This window comes from Aegilops tauschii, chromosome 7 (assembly GCF_002575655.3).
Source record: "Aegilops tauschii subsp. strangulata cultivar AL8/78 chromosome 7, Aet v6.0, whole genome shotgun sequence".
Taxonomy (NCBI): Eukaryota; Viridiplantae; Streptophyta; class Magnoliopsida; order Poales; family Poaceae; genus Aegilops; species Aegilops tauschii.
Window position 1 is genome coordinate 409,674,144 of NC_053041.3, and position 22,102 is coordinate 409,696,245.

Here is a 22,102-nt window from a genome sequence, read left to right on the forward strand (position 1 = left end):
AAAACTGGCACTGAGCTCTAGGTTAATAGGTTAGTCCCAAAAATCATATAAAATAGCATATAAATGCATATAAAACATCTAAGATGGATAATATAATAGCATGAATACTTCATAAATTATAGATACGTTGGAGACGTATCAGCATCCCCAAGCTTAATTCCTGCTCGTCCTCGAGTAGATAAATGATAAAAGAAATAATTTATGAAGTGGGAATGCTAGCAGGTGCACAAGTTTGATCAATGATAATTTCGATCACCTTTTCTAGCATCATTATATGTCATAATAGTAGCTCATCTCATAAAACTTTTCATGATCAAGTAACAAGCTATTCACATGTTAAAGTATAGATCATAAACTTTCTTGAAAACTAACAAACCGTGCTCTTAGTCATCAAACAATTGCAATTCATCTTATTTTCAGGAAGGGTCTATGTAAGAGCTTTGATTCATCAAACTCCACATACTCAACTATCATTAAATGCTCACAATTGCTAACACTCATGTGATATTTCTGGGTTCAAAGTTTCAATCGGACATAGAGAAATATAGGGGCTTATAGTTTCGCCTCCCAACCTTTTACCTCAAGGGTAATGTCAACAATAATACTTCTTGAAAACGTACATCCTAGTGGATATATATATCCAGATCGCTCCAACACAAAGTGCTTGCCAAAGGAAAAAGTGTAAAAAGGAAAGGTGATGATCACCAAGACTCTTGTATAAGGGTAGAAGATAAAAGTAAAAGATAGGCCCTTCGCAGAGGGAAGCAGAGGTTGTCATGCGCTTTTATGGTTGGATGGACAAAATCTCAATGCAGAAGAACGTCACTTTATATTGCCGCTTGTGATAAAGACCTTTATTATGCAGTCCGTCGCTTTTATTTCTTCCCTATCAGAAGTTCGTATAAAGCTTATTTTCTTCGCACTAATAGATCATACATATTTAAGGAGCAATTTTTTATTGCATGCACCGATGACAACTTACTTGAAGTATCTTACTCAATCCATAGGTAGGTATGGTGGACTCTCATGGCAAAACTAGGTTAAGGGATGTTTGGAAGCACAAGTAGTATTTCTACTTGGTGCAAAGAATTTGGCTAGCATGAGAGGGAAAGGCAAGCTCAACATGCTGGATGATCCAAGACAATATAACGTTTCGGATATAGGAAAACATAACCCATTAAGTTGTCTTCCTTGTCCAACATCAACTTTTTAGCATGTCATATTTTAATGAGTGGTCACAATTACAAAAGATGTCCAAGATAGTATACTTATATGTGAAATCTCTCTTTCTTCAATATTCTTTCATGAATTGTTCAAGTGACCGATTCTGCGTTTGCTAACTTTCAATAAGTTTACTACCTATACTTATTCTGTGTGAAGTCATTACTCCCCATGGTATAAGAAAATTCAGATTTATGATATTCAATTCATTCAACCATTTACTCATAGGATATACGTGAAGCACATGAGTAAATGACAAACTACTCCAAAAGATATAAGTGAAGAACACTAAGTAGTCAAATAATTAACTAGCCATGGGAGGATTCTTTTTCATTCAAGATTTCAGATCCAATGTTTTTCTTCAAACAGCAAGTAAAATTGAAAATATGCTCCAATTAAAACACATATCATGTGACGAATAAAAATATAGCTCTGAGTAAGGTATACCGATAGTTTTGAAGAAAAAAAGAGGGGATGCCTTCCGGGGCATCCCCAAGCTTAGGCGCTTGAGTCTTCCTTGAATATTACCTTGGGGTTCCTTGTGCATCCCCACTCTTAGGGTCTTTCCACTCCTTATTCTCCTCATATCGATATCTCACCCAAAGCTTGAAAACTTCAATCACACAAAACTTAACGGAACTTCGTGAGATAGGTTAGTATGATAAAGAGTAAACCATTCACTTTGGTACTGTCAAATACAAGGTTCATAATTGTTCTCACACAATTCCTACTGTACCATATCATTTCTACGTTTTATATTTAGAAATATAAGCCATAGAAACTAGAAAACAAGCAAACTATGCAATGAAAACAGAATCTGTCAGAAACAGAACAGTCTGTAATGATTTGAACAGAAACCATACTTCTGCTACTCCAAAAATTATGAAATAAATTGGTGGATGTGAGGAATTTGTCTATTAATATTATTCAAAAAGAATCATCTCAAAATCACTCTTCTGTAAAAAATGACAGCTAATCTCATGATCGCAAAGTTTCTGTTTTTTACAGCAAGATCACATTAACTTTCATCCAAGTCCTCCCAAAGGTCTTACTTGGCACTTTATTGAAACAAAAGCTATAAAACATGATTACTACATTAGCTTAATCATGTAAACACAGAAAAACAGTAAGGGTAAATATTGGGTTGTCTCCCAACAAGCGCTTTTCTTTAATGCCTTTTAGCTAAGTATGATGATTTCAATGATGCTCACATAAAAGATAAGAATTGAAACATAAAGAGAGCATCATGAAGAATCTGACTAGCACATTTAAATCTAACCCACTTCTTATTCCTAGGGATTTTGTGAGCACACAATTTATAGGAACAACAATCAACTAGCATAGGAAGGCAAAACAAGTATAACTTCAAAATTTTAAGCACATAGAGAGGAAACTTGATATTATTGCAACTCCTACAAGCATGTATTCCTCCCTCATAATAATTTTCAGGAGCATAATGAATGAGTTCAACAATATAACCAGCACATAAAGCATTATTTTCATGATATACAAGCATAGAAATTTTACTATTCTCCACATAAGCAAAATTCTTCCCATTCAGAATAGTGGGAGCAAAATCAACAAAATAACTTTCATGTGAGGCATAATCCAATTGAAAATTAAAATCATGATGACAAGGTTCATGGTTAACATTATTCTTTATAGAATACATGTCATCACAATAGTCATCATAGGTAGCAACTTTGTTCTCATAATCAATTGGAACCTCTTCCGAAATAGTGCAATCATTACTAACTAAAGTTGACACTCTTCCAAATCCACTTTCATAAATATCACACTAAGATTCAACACCCTTCAAAATAGTGGGATCACTAATTACTAAAGTTGACACTCTTACAAACCCACTTTAGATGATAGTATTATTCATACTCCAAAAGATATAAGTGAAGTTCATGGAGCATTCTACAATTGATATAGACTCACCAATATCCAAGCTCAAAATATATAAGTGAAGCACAAAGAGCATTCTATAAGATCATACTTAAAAGATATAAGTGAAGCACATGAATAATTCTATAAATCAATGAAGGGCTATCTCATACTAGCATGGTTCTTAAAGAAAAAGAAAAAACACAAAGGACACAAATCATGTGAACAAAACAAAAACCGAGGTATACCGATAATTGTCGAAGAAGAAAGATGGGATGCCAACCGGGGCATCCCCAAGCTTAGATGCTTGAGTATCCTTGGAATATTTACTTGGGGTGCCTTGGGCATCCCCAAGCTTGAACGCTTGCCTCTCTTTATTCTTCTCACATCGGTAACTCCTCGTTCTTCGAGCACTTCATCCACAAAAACTTAACAAAAACTTTGTGAGATCCGTTAGTATACTAAAGCAAATCACTACCTTTAGGTACTGCTGAAAACTCATTCCAATTTCATATTAGCACTTTATCTACTGTATTCCAACTTCACCATGGTTCATACCCCCCGATAATAACCATAGATTCATCAAAATAAGCGATCAACACATAGAAAACAGAATATGTCAAAAACAGGACAGTCTGTAGTAATCTGGAAATTTAGTAAACTTCTGTAACTCAAAAAATTTCTAAACAAATATGAAAATTTAAAAAATTTGTACAGAAGTAATGTTCAAAAAGTTTCAGACCCATTTGACTTTCCAGTAAAAAATGTCAATTCACGCGCTACAGCCAAAGTTTCTGTTTTTGTACTGCACAAAGTAAACAAGCAATCTAATCACCCTAAAACCAAAGCTTGGCACATTATTTTTATAATACAATGGATATATACAAGGGGATAATTATTTTCAGAGAAGCTTCCATGAAATTTTTTACATTGTTTCCATAAGCATGAACACAAGTGCTCAAGGTCGACCCTCACTTCTTCAATGCATAATCTTCCTATCACTTCTTTTATTGAAAAACTTTTTAGGCATGAGAGGCAAGTAATTTTTTTGTATTTTCATTCTTTTAATTTTTTTTGTATGTTTCACCCAGAACTAAACAAAAACAAAAAGGTAAAACAAAATCTACTTAGTGAAGAAGCAAACAAGCACACACGAGAATATCAACCCCACGCTATTGCTCCCCGGCAACGGCGCCAGAAAAGAGCTTGATAATCCCCAAGTGCCGGGAATCATCGTAGCAATTCCCAAAGGTGGAAGTGATAAGTATGGAGTGTCGAACCCACAAGGAGCTAAAGGTAAGATCAATATTCTCTCAAGTCCTATCTGCCACTGATACGACTCTACGTACACCGAACGTTTGCTTCCAACTAGAAACGAGAAATAAAACTACATTGTGGGTATGAAGAGGATAACTTTGCATGATATCGGAGAGCTAAAATATAAAAGTAGGTGCTGTTATCATAAAGTTATAATATATTACTAAATATTATAAATAGCGAGTGTGGAATAATGATGGATCGGTGTGCGGAATTGTCCTAGGCAATTGTTAACAAGACCGGTAGTCGTCATTGCAATTTCATATGAGGGAGAGGCATAAGCTAACATACTTTCTCTTCTTGGATCATATGCACTTATGATTGGAACTCTAGCAAGCATCCGCAACTACTAAAGATCATTAAGGTAAAACCATACCATAGCATTAAAGCATCAAGTCCCCTTTATCCCATACACAACAATCCCCTTACTCGGGTTTATGCTTCTGTCACTCAAGCAACCCACTATAAACGAATCATGAACGTATTGCAACACCCTACAGCGGGAATCCCTCACGCTTGCGCGACACGGAGGGCACAATAGGACAGCGCCAAAATAAAACATACAACTCGTACAATCTAGATCATCAATCAACCCAAAGACAAAGGATATCTACTCAAAACATCATAGGACGGTAACACATCATTGGATCATAATATGTGGCATAAAGCACCATGTTCAAGTAGGGATTACAGCAGGGTGCGGGAGAGTGGACCGCGTAAAAGAGATGAGGATGGTGATGATGATGGTGATGTTGATGAAGACGATCACCGCGGCGATGATTCCCCTCCCGATGGCACTCCGGCGCCACCGAGAGAGAGGAGGAGAGGTTCTCCCCCTTGTGCTTCCTCCTCCATGGCCTCCCCCCTAGATGGGGAGAGGTTCTCCCTCTGGCCTTAGCCTTCATGGCGATGATGGCCCCTCCGGGATCCTCCTCCATGGCCTCCGATGATGATGGCCCCCTCCGGCAGGGTGCCAGAGAGGGCCTAGATTGATTTCTTGTGGCTACAGAGGCCTGCGGTGGTGAAACTTCCGATCTAGGTTATTTTCTAGGGGTTTCTGTATTTATAGGAATTTTTGGCGTTGGTTTCACGTCAGGGGGGGTCTCCAAGTCGTCCACGAGATAGGGGGGGCGCGCCCAGGGGGTAGGGCGCGCCCTCCACCCTCATGGACGGCTTGGGACTCCTCTGGTCCATCTCCGATGCTCCGTGGGCTTCTTCTGGTCCATAAAAAATCGTCAAAAATTGGCACGTTAATTGGACTCCGTTTGGTATTCCTTTTCTATAAAACTAAATAACAAGGAAAAACAGAAACTGGCACTGGGCTCTAGGTTAATAGGTTAGTCCCAAAAATCATATAAAATAGCATATAAATGCATATAAAACATCTAAGATGGATAATATAATAGCATGAGTACTTCATAAATTATAGATATGTTGGAGACGTATCAGTATCCCCAAGCTTAATTCCTGCTCGTCCTCGAGTAGGTAAATGATAAAAGAAATAATTTATGAAGTGTGAATGCTAGCAGGTGCACAAGTTTGATCAATGATAATTTCAATCACCTTTTCTAGCATCATTTTATGTCATAACAGTAGCTCATCTCATAAAACTTTTCATGATCAAGTAACAAGCTATTCACATGTTAAAGTATAGATCATAAACTTTCTTGAAAACTAACAAACCGTGCTCTTAGTCATCAAACAATTGCAATTCATCTTATTTTCGGGAAGGGTCTATGTAAGAGCTTTGATTCAGCAAACTCCACATACTCAACTATCATTTAATCTTTCACAATTGCTAACACTCATGTGATATTTATGGGTTCAAAGTTTCAATCGGACACAGAGAAAGATAGGGGCTTATAGTTTTGCCTCCCAACCTTCTACCTCAAGGGTAATGTCAACAATAATACTTTATGAAAACCCTAGTGGATATATATATATATCTGGATCGCTCCAACACAAAGTGCTTGCCAAAGGAAAAAGTGTAAAAAGGAAAGGTGATGATCACCAAGACTCTTGTATAAGGGTAGAAGATAAAAGTAAAAGATAGGCCCTTCGCGGAGGGAAGCAGAGGTTGCCATGCGCTTTTATGGTTGGATGCACAAAATCTTAATGCAGAAGAACGTCACTTTATATTGCCGCTCGTGATAAAGACCTTTATTATGCAGTCCGTTGCTTTTATTTCTTCCCTATCAGAAGTTCGTATAAAGCTTATTTTCTTTGGACTAATATATCATACATATTTAAGGAGCAATTTTTTATTGCATGCACGGATGACAACTTACTTGAAGGATCTTACTCAATCCATAGGTAGGTATGGTGGACTCTTATGGCAAAACTGGGTAAGGGATGTGTGGAAGCACAAGTAGTATTTCTACTTGGTGCAAAGAATTTGGCTAGCATGAGAGGTAAAGGCAAGATCAACATGTTGGATGATCCAAGACAATATAACGTTTCGGATATAGGAAAACATAACCATTAAGTTGTCTTCCTTGTCCAACGTCAACTTTTTAGCATGTCATATTTTAATGAGTGGTCACAATTACAAAAGATGTCTACGATAGTATAATTATATGTGAAATCTCTCTTCCTTCAATATTCTTTCATGAATTGTTCAAGTGACCAATTCTGCGTTTGCAAACTTTCAATAAGTTTACTACCTATACTTATTCTGTGTGAAGTCATTACTCCCCATGGTATAAGCATATGAAACATATATAAATTCAGATTTATGATATTCAATTCATTCAACCATTTACTCATAGGATATACGTGAAGCACGTGAGTAAATGACAAACTACTCCAAAAGATATAAGTGAAGAACACTAAGTAGTCAAATAATTAACTAGCCATGGGAGGATTCTTTTTCATTCAAGATTTCAGATCCAATGATTTTATTCAAACAGCAAGTAAAATTGAAAATACGCTCCAAGCAAAACACATATCATGTGACGAATAAAAATATAGCTCCGAGTAAGGTATACCGATAGTTTTGAAGACGAAAGAGGGGATGCCTTCCGGGGCATCCCCAAGCTTAGGCGCTTGAGTCTTACTTGAATATTACCTTGGGGTGCCTTGTGCATCCCCAAGCTTAGGGTCTTTCCACTCCTTATTCTCCTCATATCGATATCTCACCCAAAGCTTGAAAACTTCAATCACGCAAAACTTAACGGAACTTCGTGAGATAGGTTAGTATGATAAAGAGTAAACCATTCACTTTGGTACTGTAAAATACAAGGTTCATAATTGTTCTCACACAATTACTACTGTACCATATCATTTCTACAATTTATATTGAGAAATATAAGCCATAGAAACTAGAAAACAAGCAAACTATGCAATGAAAACAGAATCTGTCAGAAACAGAACAGTCTTTAATGATTTCAATATAAACCATACTTCTACTACTCCAAAAATTATGAAATAAATTGGTGGAAGTGAGGAATTTTTCTATTAATCTTTTGCAAAAAGAATCGGCTCAAAAGCACTCTTCTGTAAAACATGACAGCTAATCTTGTGAGCACAAAGTTTCTGTTTTTTACAGCAAGATCACATTAACTTTCATCCAAGTCCTCCCAAAGGTCTTACTTGGCACTTTATTGAAACAAAAGCTATAAAACATGATTACTACAGTATATTAATCATGTAAATACACAAAAACAGTAAGGGTAAATATTGGGTTGTCTCCCAACAAGCGCTTTTCTTTAATGCCTTTTAGCTAGGTATGATGATTTCAATGATGCTCACATAAAAGATAAGAATTGAAACATAAAGAGAGCATCATGAAGAATCTGACTAGCACATTTAAATCTAACCCACTTCTTATTCCTAGGGATTTTGGGAGCACACAAGTTATAGGAACAACAATCAACTAGCATAGGAAGGCAAAACAAGTATAACTTCAAAACTTTAAGCACATAGAGAGGAAACTTGATATTATTGCAACTCCCACAAGCATGTATTCCTCCCTCATAATAATTTTTATTAGCATCATGAATGATTTCAACAATATAACCATCATATAAAGCATTCTTTTCATGATATAAAAGCATAGAAATTTTACTACTCTCCACATAAGCAAAATTCTTCCCATTCGGAATAGTGGGAGCAAACTCAACAAAATAACTGTCATGTGAGGCATAATCCAACTGAAAATTAAAATCATGATGACAAGGTTCATGGTTAACATTATTCTTTATAGCATACATGTCATCACAATAGTCATAAGAGATAGCAACTTTGTTCTCATAATCAATTGGAACCTCTTCCGAAATAGTGGAATAATTACTAACTAAAGTTGACACTCTTCCAAATCCACTTTCATAAATATCACACTAAGATTCAACACCCTCCAAAATAGTGGGATCACTAATTCCTAAAGTTGACACTCTTCCAAACCCACTTTATATGATAGTATTATTCATACTCCAAAATATATAAGTGAAGCACAAAGAGCATTCTATAAGATCATACTCAAAAGACATAAGTGAAGCACATGAAGCAATCTATAAATCAATGAAGGGCTATCTCATACTAGCATGGTTCTTAAAGAAAAATAAAAAACACAAAGGACACAAATCATGTGAACAAAACAAAAACCGAGGTATACCGATAATTGTCGAAGAAGAATGATGGGATGCCAACCGGGGCATCCCCAAGCTTAGATGCTTGAGTATCCTTGGAATATTTACTTGGGGTGCCTTGGGCATCCCCAAGCTTGAACGCTTGCCTCTCTTTATTCTTCTCACATCGGTAACTCCTCGTTCTTCGAACACTTTATCCACAAAAACTTAACAAAAACTTTGTGAGATCCGTTAGTATACTAAAGCAAATCACTACCTTTAGGTACTGTTGAAAACTCATTCCAATTTAGTATTAGAACTTTATCTACTGTATTCCAACTTCACCATGGTTCATACCCCCGGATAATACCCATAGATTCATAAAAATAAGCGATCAACACATAGAAAACAGAATCTGTCAAAAACAGGACAGTCTGTAGTAATCTGGAAGTTTAGTAAACTTCTGTAACTTCATTTTTTTTTTAAAATATGAAAATTTAAAAAATTTGTACATAAGTAATGTGCAAAAAGTTTCAGACCCATTTGACTTTCCAGTAAAATAAATAAATTCACGCGCTACAGCCAAAGTTTCTGTTTTTGTACTGCACAAAGTAAACAAGCAATCTAATCATCCTAAAACCAAAGCTTGGCACATTATTTTTATAATACAATGGATATATACAAGGGGATAATTATTTTCAGAGAAAATTCCATAAATTTTTTTACATTGTTTCCAGGAGCATGAACACTAGTGCTCAAGGTCGACCCTCACTTCTTCAATGCATAATCTTCCAACACTTATCTTATTGAAAAACTTTTTAGGCATGAGAGGCAAGTATTTTTTTTTGTATTTTCATTCTTTTAATTTTTTTTGTATGTTTCACCCACAACTAAACAAAAACAAAAAGGTAAAACAAAATCTACTTAGTGAAGAAAGCAAACAAGCACACACGAGAATATCAACCCCACACTATTGCTCCCCGGCAACGGCGCCAGAAAAGAGCTTGATAATCCCCAAGTGCAGGGAATCATCGTAGCAATTCCCAAAGGTGGAAGTGATAAGTATGTAGTGCCAAACCCACAAGGAGCTAAAGGTAAGATCAATATTCTCTCAAGTCCTATCTGCCACTGATACGACTCTACGTACACCGAACGTTTGCTTCCAACTAGAAACGAGAAATAAACTACGTTGTGGGTATGAAGAGGATAACTTTGCATGATATCGGAGAGCTGAAATATAAAAGTAGGTGTTGTTATCATAAATATAAAATATATTACTAAATATTATAAATAGCAAGTGTGGAATAATGATGGATCGGTGTGCGGAATTGTCCTAGGCAATTGTTAACAAGACCGGTAGTCGTCATTGCATTTTCATATGAGGGAGAGGCATAAGCTAACATACTTTCTCTTCTTGGATCATATGCACTTATGACTGGAACTCTAGCAAGCATCTGTAACTACTAAAGATCATTAAGGTAAAACCCAACCATAGCATTAAAGCATCAAGTCCCCTTTATCCCATACGCAACAATCCCCTTACTCGGGGTTTATGCTTCTGTCATTCAAGCAACCCACTATAAACGAATCATTAACGTATTGCAACACCCTACAGCGGGAATCCCTCACGCTTGCGCGACACGGAGGGCACAATAGGACAACACCAAAATAAAACATACAACTTGTACCAATCTAGATCATCAATCAACCCAAAGACAAAGGATATCTACTCAAAACATCATAGGATGGCAACACGTCATTGGATCATAATATGTGGCATAAAGCACCATGTTCAAGTAGGGATTACAGCGGGGTGCGGGAGAGTGGACCGCGTAAAAGAGATGAGGATGGTGATGATGATGGTGATGTTGATGAAGACGATCACCGCCGCGATGATTCCCCTCCCGATGGCACTCCGGCGCCACCGAGAGAAAAGAGGAGAGGTTCTTCCCCTTGTGCTTCCTCCTCCATGGCCTCCCCCCTAGATGGGAGAGGTTCTCCCTCTGGTCCTTAGCCTTCATGATAATGATGGCCCCTCCGGGATCCTCCTCCATGGCCTCCGGTGATGATGGCCCCCTCCGGCAGGGTGCTAGAGAGGGCCTAGATTGATTTCTCGTGCCTAGAGAGGCTTGTGGCGGTGAAAGTTCTGATCTAGGTTATTTTCTGGGTGTTTCTGTATTTATAGGAATTTTTGGCGTCGGTTTCACGTCAGGGGGGTCTCCGAGTCGTCCACGAGATAGGGGGGCGCGCCCTCCACCCTCGTGGACGGCTCGGGACTCTTCTGGTCCATCTCTGATGCTCCGTGCGCTTCTTCAGGTCCATAAAAAATCGTCAAAAATTGGCACGTCAATTCGACTCCGTTTGGTATTCCTTTTCTATAAAACTCAAAAACAAGGAAAAACAGAAACTGGCACTGGGCTCTAGGTTAATAGGTTAGTCCCAAAAATCATATAAAATAGCATATAAATGCATATAAAACATCTAAGATGGATAATATAATAGCATGAATACTTCATAAATTATAGATACGTTGGAGACGTATCAACAAACAGAGTGTCACTAGTATGCCTCTACTTGACTTGCTCGTTGAATCAAAGATGGTTAAGTTTCCTAGCCATAGACATGAGTTGTCATTTGATTAACGGGATCACATCATTAGAGAATGATGTGATTGACTTGACCCATTCCGTGAGCTTAGCACTTGATCGTTTAGTATGTTGCTATTGCTTTCTTCATGACTTATACATGTTCCTATGACTATGAGATTATGCAACTCCCGAACACCGGAGGAACACTTTGTGTGCTACCAAACGTCACAACGTAACTGGGTGATTATAAAGGTGCTCTACAGGTGTCTCCGATGGTACTTGTTGAGTTGGCATAGATCGAGATTAGGATTTGTCACTCCGATTGTCGGAGAGGTATCTCTGGGCCCTCTCGGTAATGCACTTCACTATAAGCCTAGCAAGAAATGTGACTAATGAGTTAGTTGCGGGATGATGCATTACGGAACGAGTAAAGAGACTTGCCGATAACGAGATTGAACTAGGTATTGAGATACCGATGATCGAATCTCGGGCAAGTAACATACCGATGACAAAGGGAACAACGTATGTTGTTATGCGGTTTGACCGATAAAGATCTTCGTAGAATATGTAGGAACCAATATGAGCATCCAGGTTCCGCTATTGGTTATTGACCGGAGACGTGTCTCGGTCATGTCTACATAGTTCTCGAACCTGTAGGGTCCGCACGCCTAACGTTCGGTGACGATTGGTATTATGATTTTATGTGTTTTGATGTACCGAAGATAGTTCGAAGTCCCGGATGTGATCACGGACATGACGAGGAGTCTCGAAATGGTCGAGACATAAAGATTGATATATTGGACGACTATATTCGGACACCCGAAGTGTTCCGGGGGTTACCGGATAATTATCGGAGTGCCGGGGGTTATCGGAACCCCCGAGGGAACTAATGGGCCAACATGGGCCTTGTGAGAGAGAGAGGAGGGGGCCTTAGGGCTTGCCGCGCGCCCCCCTTGGGAGTCTGAATTGGACAAGGAGGGGGGCGGCGCCCCCTCTTTCCCTCCCTCTCTCCCTCTCCTTCCTTCCCCCTTCCCCCTTCCTAGTTGGACTAGGAAAGGGGGAGTCCTACTCCTACTAGGAGGAGGACTCCCCCCTCTCCTTGGCGCGCCCTAGGCCGGCCGGCCTCCCCCCTTGCTCCTTTATATACGGGGGAAGGGCGGGCACCCTAGAACACACAACAGACATTGATCTTAGCCGTGTGCGGTGCCCCCCTCCACCATAATTCACCTCGGCCATATGTTGCAGTGCTTAGGCGAAGCCCTGCCCGGTAGCTTCATCATCACCGTCATCACGCCGTCATGCTGACGAAGCTCTCCCTCGACACTCTGCTGGATCGTGAGTTCGTGAAGTCACCGAGCCGAACGTGTGCAGATCGCGGAGGTGCCGTACTTTCTGTACTAGGATCGGTCGATCGTGAAGACGTACGACTACATCAACCGCGTTATCATAACACTTCTACTTACGGTCTACGAGGGTACGTAGACAACACTCTCCCCTCTCGTTGCTATGCATCACCATGATCTTGTGTGTGCGTAGGATTTTTTTGAAATTACTACGTTCCCCAACAGTGGCATCCGAGCCAGGTTTATGCGTAGATGTTATATTCACGAGTAGAACACAAGTGAGTTGTGGGCGATAATAGTCATACTGCTTACCAGCATGTCATATTTTGATTCGGCGGTATTGTTGAATGAAGCGGCCCGGACTGACATTACGCGTATGCTTACGCGAGACTGGTTCTACCGATGTGCTTCGCACACATGTGGCTGGCGGGTGTCAGTTTCTCCAACTTTAGTTGAATCGAGTGTGGCTACGCCAGGTCCTTGTTGAAGGTTAAAACATCACATAGTTGACGAAAAATCGTTGTGGTTTTGATGCGTAGGTAAGAACAGTTCTTGCTCAGCCCGTAGCAGCCACGTAAAACTTGCAACAACAAAGTAGAGGACGTCTAACTTGTTTTTGCAGGGCATGTTGTGATGTGATATGGTCAAGACATGATGCTAAATTTTATTGTATGAGATGATCATGTTTTGTAACAGAGTTATCGGCAACTGGCAGGAGCCATATGGTTGTCGCTTTATTGTAGGAAATGCAATCACCATGTAATTGCTTTACTTTATCATTAAGCGGTAGCGATAGTCGTAGAAGCAATAGTTGGCGATACAACAACGATGCTACGATGGAGATCAAGGTGTCGCACCGGTGACGATGGTGATCATGATGGTGCTTTGGAGATGGAGATCAAAGGCACAAGATGATGATGGCCATATCATATCACTTATATTGATTGCGTGTGATGTTTATCCTTTATGCATCTTATTTTGCTTAGTTCGACGGTAGCATTATAAGATGATCTCTCACTAATTTCAAGGTATAAGTGTTCTCGCTGAGTATGCACCGTTGTGAAAGTTCGTCGTGCCGAGACACCACGTGATGATCGGGTGTGATAAGCTCTACATTCACATACAATGGGTGCAAGCCAGTTTTGCACACGCAGAATACTCGGGTTAAACTTGACGAGCCTAGCATATGCAGATATGGCCTCGGAACACTGAGACCGAAAGGTCGAGCGTGAATCATATAGTAGATATGATCAACATAGTGATGTTCACCATTGAAAACTACTCCATCTCACGTGATGATCGGACATGGTTTAGTTGATTTGGATCACGTGATCACTTAGACGATTATAGGGATGTCTATCTAAGTGGGAGTTCTTAAGTAATTTGATTAATTGAACTTTAATTTATCATGAACTTAGTACCTGATAGTATTTTGCATGTCTATGTTGTTGTAGATAGAAGGCATGTGATGTTGTTCCGTTGAATTTTAATGCGTTCCTAGAGAAAGCTAAGTTGAAAGATGATCGTAGCAACTACATGGTTTGGGTCCATAACTTGAGGATTATCCTCATTGCTGCACAGAAGAATTACGTCCTAGAAGCACCGCTAGGTGCCAAACCCGCTGCAGGAGCAACACCAGATGTTATGAACTTCTGGCAAAGCAAAGCTGATGACTACTTGATAGTTCAGTGTGCCATGCTTTACGGCTTAGAACCAGGACTTCAACGACGTTTTGAACGTCATGGAGCATATGAGATGTTCCAGGAGTTGAACTTAATATTTCAAGCAAATGCCCGGATTGAGAGATATGAAGTTTGCAATAAGTTCTACAGCTGCACGATGGAGGAGAATAGTTCTGTCAGTGAGCATATACTCAAAATGTCTGGGTATTACAATCACTTGATTCAACTGGGAGTTAATCTTCCTGATGATAGTGTCATTGACAGAATTCTTCAATCACTGCCACCAAGCTACAAGAGCTTCATGATGAACTATAATATGCAAGGGATGGATAAGACAATTCCCGAGCTCTTCGCAATGCTAAAGGCTGCGGAGGTAGAAATCAAGAAGGAGCATCAAGTGTTGATGGTCAACAAGACCACCAGTTCAAGAAAAAGGGTAAAGGGAAGAAGGGGAACTTCAAAGAAGAACGGCAAGCAAGTTGCTCCTCAAGTGAAGAAGCCCAAGTCCGGACCTAAGCCTGAGTGCTTCTACTGCAAAGGGACTGGTCACTGGAAGCGGAACTGCCCCAAGTATTTGGCGGATAAGAAGGATGGCAAGGTGAACAAAAGGTATATGTGATATACATGTTATTGATGTGTACCTTACTAATGCTCGCAGTAGTGCCTGGGTATTTGATACTGGTTCTGTTGCTAATATTTGCAACTCGAAACAGGGACTATGGATTAAGCGAAGATTGGCTAAGGACGAGGTGACGATGCGCGTGGGAAATGGTTCCAAAGTCGATGTGATCGCCGTCGGCACCCTACCTCTACATATACCTTCGGGATTAGTTTTAGACCTGAATAATTGTTATTTGGTGCCAGCGTTAGGCATGAACATTATATCTGGATCTTGTTTGACCGAGTCAGTTATTCATTTAAATCAGAGAATAATGGTTGTTCTATTTATATGAGTAATATCTTTTATGGTCATGCACCCTTAAAGAGTGGTCTATTTATGTTGAATCTCGATAGTAGTGACACACATATTCATAATATTGAAGCCAAAAGATGCAGAGTTGATAATGATAGTGCAACTTATTTGTGGCACTGCCGTTTAGGTCATATTGGTGTAAAGCGCATGAAGAAACTTCATTCTGATGGACTTTTGGAATCACTTGATTATGAATCACTTGGTACTTGCGAACCATGCCTCATGGGCAAGATGACTAAAACACCATTCTCCGGAACAATGGAGCGAGCAACAGATTTGTTGGAAATCATAGATACTGATGTATGTGGTCCGATGAATGTTAATGCTCGCGGCGGGTATCGTTATTTTCTCACCTTCACATATGATTTGAGCAGATATGGGTATATCTACATGATGAAGCATAAGTCTGAAACATTTGAAAAGTTCAAAGAATTTCAGAGAGAAGTAGAAAATCATCGTAACAATAAAATAAAGTTTCTACGGTCTGATCATGGAGGAGAATATTTGAGTTACGAGTTTGGTCTTCATTAGAAACAATGCGGAATAGTTTCGCAACTCACGCCACCCGGAACACCACAGCGTAATGGTGTGTCCGAACGTCGTAATCATACTTTACTAGATATGGTGCGATCTATGTTGTCTCTTACTGATTTACCGCTATCGTTTTGGGGTTATGCTTTAGAGACGGTTGCATTCACGTTAAATAGGGCACCATCTAAATCCGTTGAGACGACACCTTATGAACTGTGGTTTGGCAAGAAACCAAAGTTGTCGTTTCTTAAAGTTTGGGGCTGCGATGCTTATGTGAAAAAGCTTCAACTTGATAAGCTCGAACCCAAATCGGAGAAATGTGTCTTCATAGCATACCCAAAGGAGACTGTTGGGTACACCTTCTATCACAGATCCGAAGGCAAGACATTCGTTGCTAAGAATGGATCCTTTCTAGAGAAGGAGTTTCTCTCGAAAGAAGTGAGTGGGAGGAAAGTAGAACTTGATGTGGTAACTATACCTGCTCCCTTATTGGAAAGTAGTTCATCACAGAAATCTGTTCCTGTGACTCCTACACCAATTAGTGAGGAAGCTAATGATGATGATCATGTAACTTCAGATCAAGTCACTACCGAACCTCGTAGGTCAACCAGAGTAAGATCCGCACAAGAGTGGTACGGTAATCCTGTTCTGGAGGTCATGTTACTTGACAATGACGAACCTATGAACTATGAGGAAGCGATGATGAGCCCAGATTTCGCAAAATGGCTTGAGGCCATGAAATCTGAGATGGGATCCATGTATGAGAACAAAGTGTGGACTTTGGATGACTTGCCCGATGATCGGCAAGCCATCGAGAATAAATGGATTTTCAAGAAGAAGACAGACGCTGACGGTAATGTTACTGTCTACAAAGCTCGACTTGTTGCGAAAGGTTTTTGACAAGTTCAAGGAGTTGACTATGATGAGACCTTCTCACCCGTAGCGATGCTTAAGTCCGTCCGAATCATGTTAACAATTGCTGCATTTTATGATTATGAAATTTGGCAAATGGATGTAAAGAATGCATTCCTGAATGGATTTCTGGAAGAAGAGTTGTATATGATGCAACTGTAGGTTTTATCGATCCAAAGGATGCTAACAAAGTGTGCAAGCTCCAGTGATCCATTTATGGACTGGTGCAAGCATCTCGGAGTTGGAATAAACGTTTTGATAGTGTGATCAAAGCATATGGTTTTATACAGACTTTTGGAGAAGTGTATTTACAAGAAAGTGAGTGGGAGCTCTATAGCATTTCTAATATTATATGTGGATGACATATTGTTGATTGGAAATGATATAGAATTTCTGGATATCATAAAAGGATACTTGAACAAGAGTTTTTCAATGAAAGACCTCGGTGAAGCTGCTTATATATTGGGCATCAAGATCTATAGAGATAGATCGAGACGCTTAATTGGACTTTCACAAAGCACATACCTTGATAAAGTTTTGAAGAAGTTCAAAATGGATCAAGCAAAGAAAGGGTTCTTGCCTGTGTTACAAGGTGTGAAATTGAGTCAGACTCAATGCTCGGCCACTCCAAAAGATAGAGAGAAAATGAAAGATGTTCCCTATGCTTCAGCCATAGGCTCTATCATGTATGCAATGCTGTGTACCAGACCTGATGTGTGCTTTGCTATTAGTTTAGCAGGTAGGTACCAAAGTAATCCAGGAGTGGATCACTGGACAACGGTCTAGAACATCCTGAAATACCTGAAAAGGACTAAGGATATGTTTCTCATTTATGGAGGTGACAAAGAGCTCGTCGTAGATGGTTACGTCGATGCAAGCTTTGACACTGATCCGGATTACTCTAAGTCACAAACCAGATACGTATTTATATTGAATGGTGGAGCTGTCAGTTGGTGCAGTTCTAAGCAAAGCGTCGTGGCGGGATCTACATGTGAAGCGGAGTACATAGCTGGTTCGGAAGCAGCAAATGAAGGAGTCTGGATGAAGGAGTTCATATCCGATCTAGGTGTCGTACCTAGTGCATCGGATCCAATGAAAATCTTTTGTGACAATACTGGTGCAATTGCCTTGGCAAAGGAATCCAGATTTCACAAGAGAACCAAGCACATCAAGAGACGCGTCAATTCCATCCGCGATCAAGTCAAGGAGGGAGACATAGAGATTTGCAAGATACATACGGATCTGAATGTTGCAGACCCGTTGACTAAGCCTCTCTCACGAGAAAAACATGATCAGCACCAAGACTGCATGGGTGTTAGAATCATTGCTGTGTAATCCAGATTATTGACTCTAGTGCAAGTGGGAGACTGAAGGAAATATGCCCTAGAGGCAATAATAAAGTTGTTATTTATATTTCCTAATATCATGATAAATGTTTATTATTCATGCTAGAATTGTATTAACCGGAAACTTAGTACATGTGTGAATACATAGACAAACAGAGTGTCACTAGTATGCCTCTACTTGACTAGCTCGTTGAATCAAAGATGGTTAAGTTTCCTAGCCATAGACATGAGTTGTCATTTGATTAACGGGATCACATCATTAGAGAATGATGTGATTGACTTGACCCATTCCGTTAGCTTAGCACTTGATTGTTTAGTATGTCGCTATTGCTTTCTTCATGACTTATACATGTTCCTATGACTATGAGATTATGCAACTTCCGAATACCGGAGGAACACTTTGTGTGCTACCAAACGGCACAACGTGACTGGGTGATTATAAAGGTGCTCTACAGGTGTCTCCGATGGTACTTGTTGAGTTGGCATAGATCGAGATTAGGATTTGTCACTCCGATTGTCGGAGAGGTATCTCTGGGCCCTCTCGGTAATGCACATCACTATAAGCCTTGCAAGCAATGTGACTAATGAGTTAGTTGCGGGATGATGCATTACGGAACAAGTAAAGAGACTTGCCGGTAACGAGATTGAACTAGGTATTGAGATACCGACGATCGAATCTCGGGCAAGTAACATACCGATGACAAAGGGAACAACGCATGTTGTTATGCGGTTTGACTGATAAAGATCTTCGTAGAATATGTAGGAACCAATATGAGCATCCAGGTTCCGCTATTAGTTATTGACCGGAGAGGTGTCTCGGTCATGTCTACATAGTTCTCGAAACCGTAGGGTCCGCACGCTTAACATTCGGTGATGATCGGTATTATGAGTTTATGTGTTTTGATGTACCAAAGATAGTTCGGAGTCCCGGATGTGATCACGGACATGATGAGGAGTCTCGAAATGGTCGAGACATAAAGATTGATATATTGGACGACTATATTCGGACACCGGAAGTGTTCTGGGGGTTACCAGATAATTATCGGAGTGCCGGGGGGTTATCGGAACCCCCGGGGGAACTAATGGGCCAACATGGGCCTTGTGAGAGGGAGAGGAGGGGGCCTTAGGGCTGGCCGCACGCCGCCCTTGGGAGTCCAAATTGATCAAGGAGGGGGGGGGGGCGTCCCCTCTTTCCCTCCCTCTCTCCCTCTCCTTCCTTCCCCCTTTCTAGTTGGACTAGGAAAGGGGGAGTCCTACTCCTACTAGGAGGACTCCCCCCTCTCCTTGGTGCGCCCTAGGCCGGCCGGCCTCCCCCCTTGCTCCTTTATATACGGGGGCAGGGGCACCCTAGAACACACAACAGGCATTGATCGTAGCCGTGTGCGGTGCCCCCCTCCACATAATCCACCTCGGTCATATCGTTGCAGTGCTTAGGTGAAGTCCTGCGCCGGTAGCTTCATCTTCACCGTCATCACGCCGTCGTGCTGATGAAGCTCTCCCTGGATACTCTGCTGGATCGTGAGTTCGTGGGACGTCACCGAGCCGAACAGGTGCAGATCGCGGGGGTGCCGTACTTTCGGTACTAGGATCGGTCAATCGTGAAGACGTACGACTACATCAACCACGTTCTCATAACGCTTCCATTTACGGTCTACGAGGGTACATAGACAACACTCTCCCCTCTCATTTCTATGCATCACCATGATCTTGCATGTGCGTAGGAATTTTTTGAAATTACTACGTTCCCCAACAGGAACTTGGGCAGGAGCACTTTTGCCCTCCAGCGGAGCGATTCCGCCGGGGGAACCTCCCTCCCAGAGGGGGAAATCATCGTCATCATCATCACCAACAACTCTCCCATCTTGGGGAGGGCAATCTCCATCAACATCTTCAACAACACCATGTCATCTCAAACCCTAGTTCATCTCGTGTATTCAATCTTGTTACCGGAACTATAGATTGGTGCTTGTGGGTGACTAGTAGTGTTGATTACATCTTGTAGTTGATTACTATATGGTTTATTTGGTGGAAGATTATATGTTCAGATCCATTATGCTATTTAATACTCCTCTGATCATGAACATGTTTATCATTTGTGAGTAGGTACTTTTGTTCTTGAGGTCACGGGAGAAATCATGTTGCAATTAATCATGTGAACTTGATATGTGTTCGATATTTTGAAAGTATGTATGTTGTTATTCCCTTAGTGGTGTCATGTGAACGTAGACTACATGACACTTCACCATATTTGGGCCAAAGGGAATGCATTGTGGAGTAGCAATTAGATGATGGGTTGCGAGAGTGACAGAAGCTTAAACCCCAGTTTATGCGCTATTTCGTAAGGGACCAATTGGATCCAAAAGTTTAATGCTATGGTTAGAATTTATTCTTAATACTTTTCTCGTAGTTGCGGATGCTTGCGGGAGGGTTAATCATAAGTAGGAGGTTTGTTCAAGTAAGAACAGCACCTAAGCACCGGTCCACCCACATATCAAATTATCAAAGTAGTGAACACAAATCAAACCAACATGACGAAAGTGACTAGATGAACTTCCCGTGTACCCTCAAGAACGCTTTGCTTATCATAAGAAACCGTTTTGACCTATCCTTTGCCTTAAAAGGATTGGGCTATGATACGTCTCCAACACATCTATAATTTTTCATTGTTCCATGCTATTATATTATCCATCTAGGATGTTTTATATGCATTTATATGCTATTTTATATGATTTTTGGGACTAACCTATTAACCTAGAGCCCAGTGCCAGTTTCTGTTTTTTTCCTTGTTTTTGAGTTTTACAAAAAAGGAATACCAAATAGAGTCCAATTAACGTGCCAATTCTTGATGATTTTTTATGGACCAAAAGAAGCCCCCGGAGTAAAAGAGTTGGGCCAGAAGAGTCCCAAGCCATCCACGAGGGTGGAGGGCGCGCCCTACCCCCTGGGTGCGCCCCCTATCTCGTGGATGACTCGGAGACCCCCTTGACGTGAGACCGACGCCAAAAATTCATATAAATACAGAAACCCCCAGAAAGAAACCTAGATCGGGAGTTCCGCTGCCGCAAGCCTCTGTAGCCACCAAAAACCAATCGGGACCCTGTTCCGGCACCCTACCGGAGGGGGGATCCATCACTGGTGGCCATCTTCATCATCCCGGCACTCTCTGGGAGTAGTTCAACCTTGGGGCTGAGGGTATGTACCGGTAGCTATGTGTTTGATCTCTCTCTCTCTCTCTCGTGTTCTTGATTTGGCACGATCTTGATGTACCGCGAGCTTTTCTATTATAGTTGGATCTTATGATGTTTCTCCCCCTCTATTCTCTTGTAATGGATTGAGTTTTCCCTTTGAAGTTATCTTATCGGATTGAGTCTTTAAGGATTTGAGAGCACTTGATGTATGTCTTGCGTGGGATACCCGTGGTGACAATGGGGTATTTTATTGATCCACTTTATGTATGTTTTGGTGATCAACTTGTGGGTTCCGTGACCTTGGGAATCTATGCATAGGGGTTGGCATGCGTTTTTGTCTTGACTCTCCGGTAGAAACTTTGGGGCACTCTTTGAAGTTCTTTGTGTTGGTTGAATAGATGAATTTGAGATTGTGTGATGCATATCATATAATCATACCCACGGGTACTTGAGGTGACATTGGAGTATCTAGGTGACATTAGGGTTTTGGTTGATATGTGTCTTAAGGTGTTATCACTACAAAAAAATACACTTCCATGATGATAC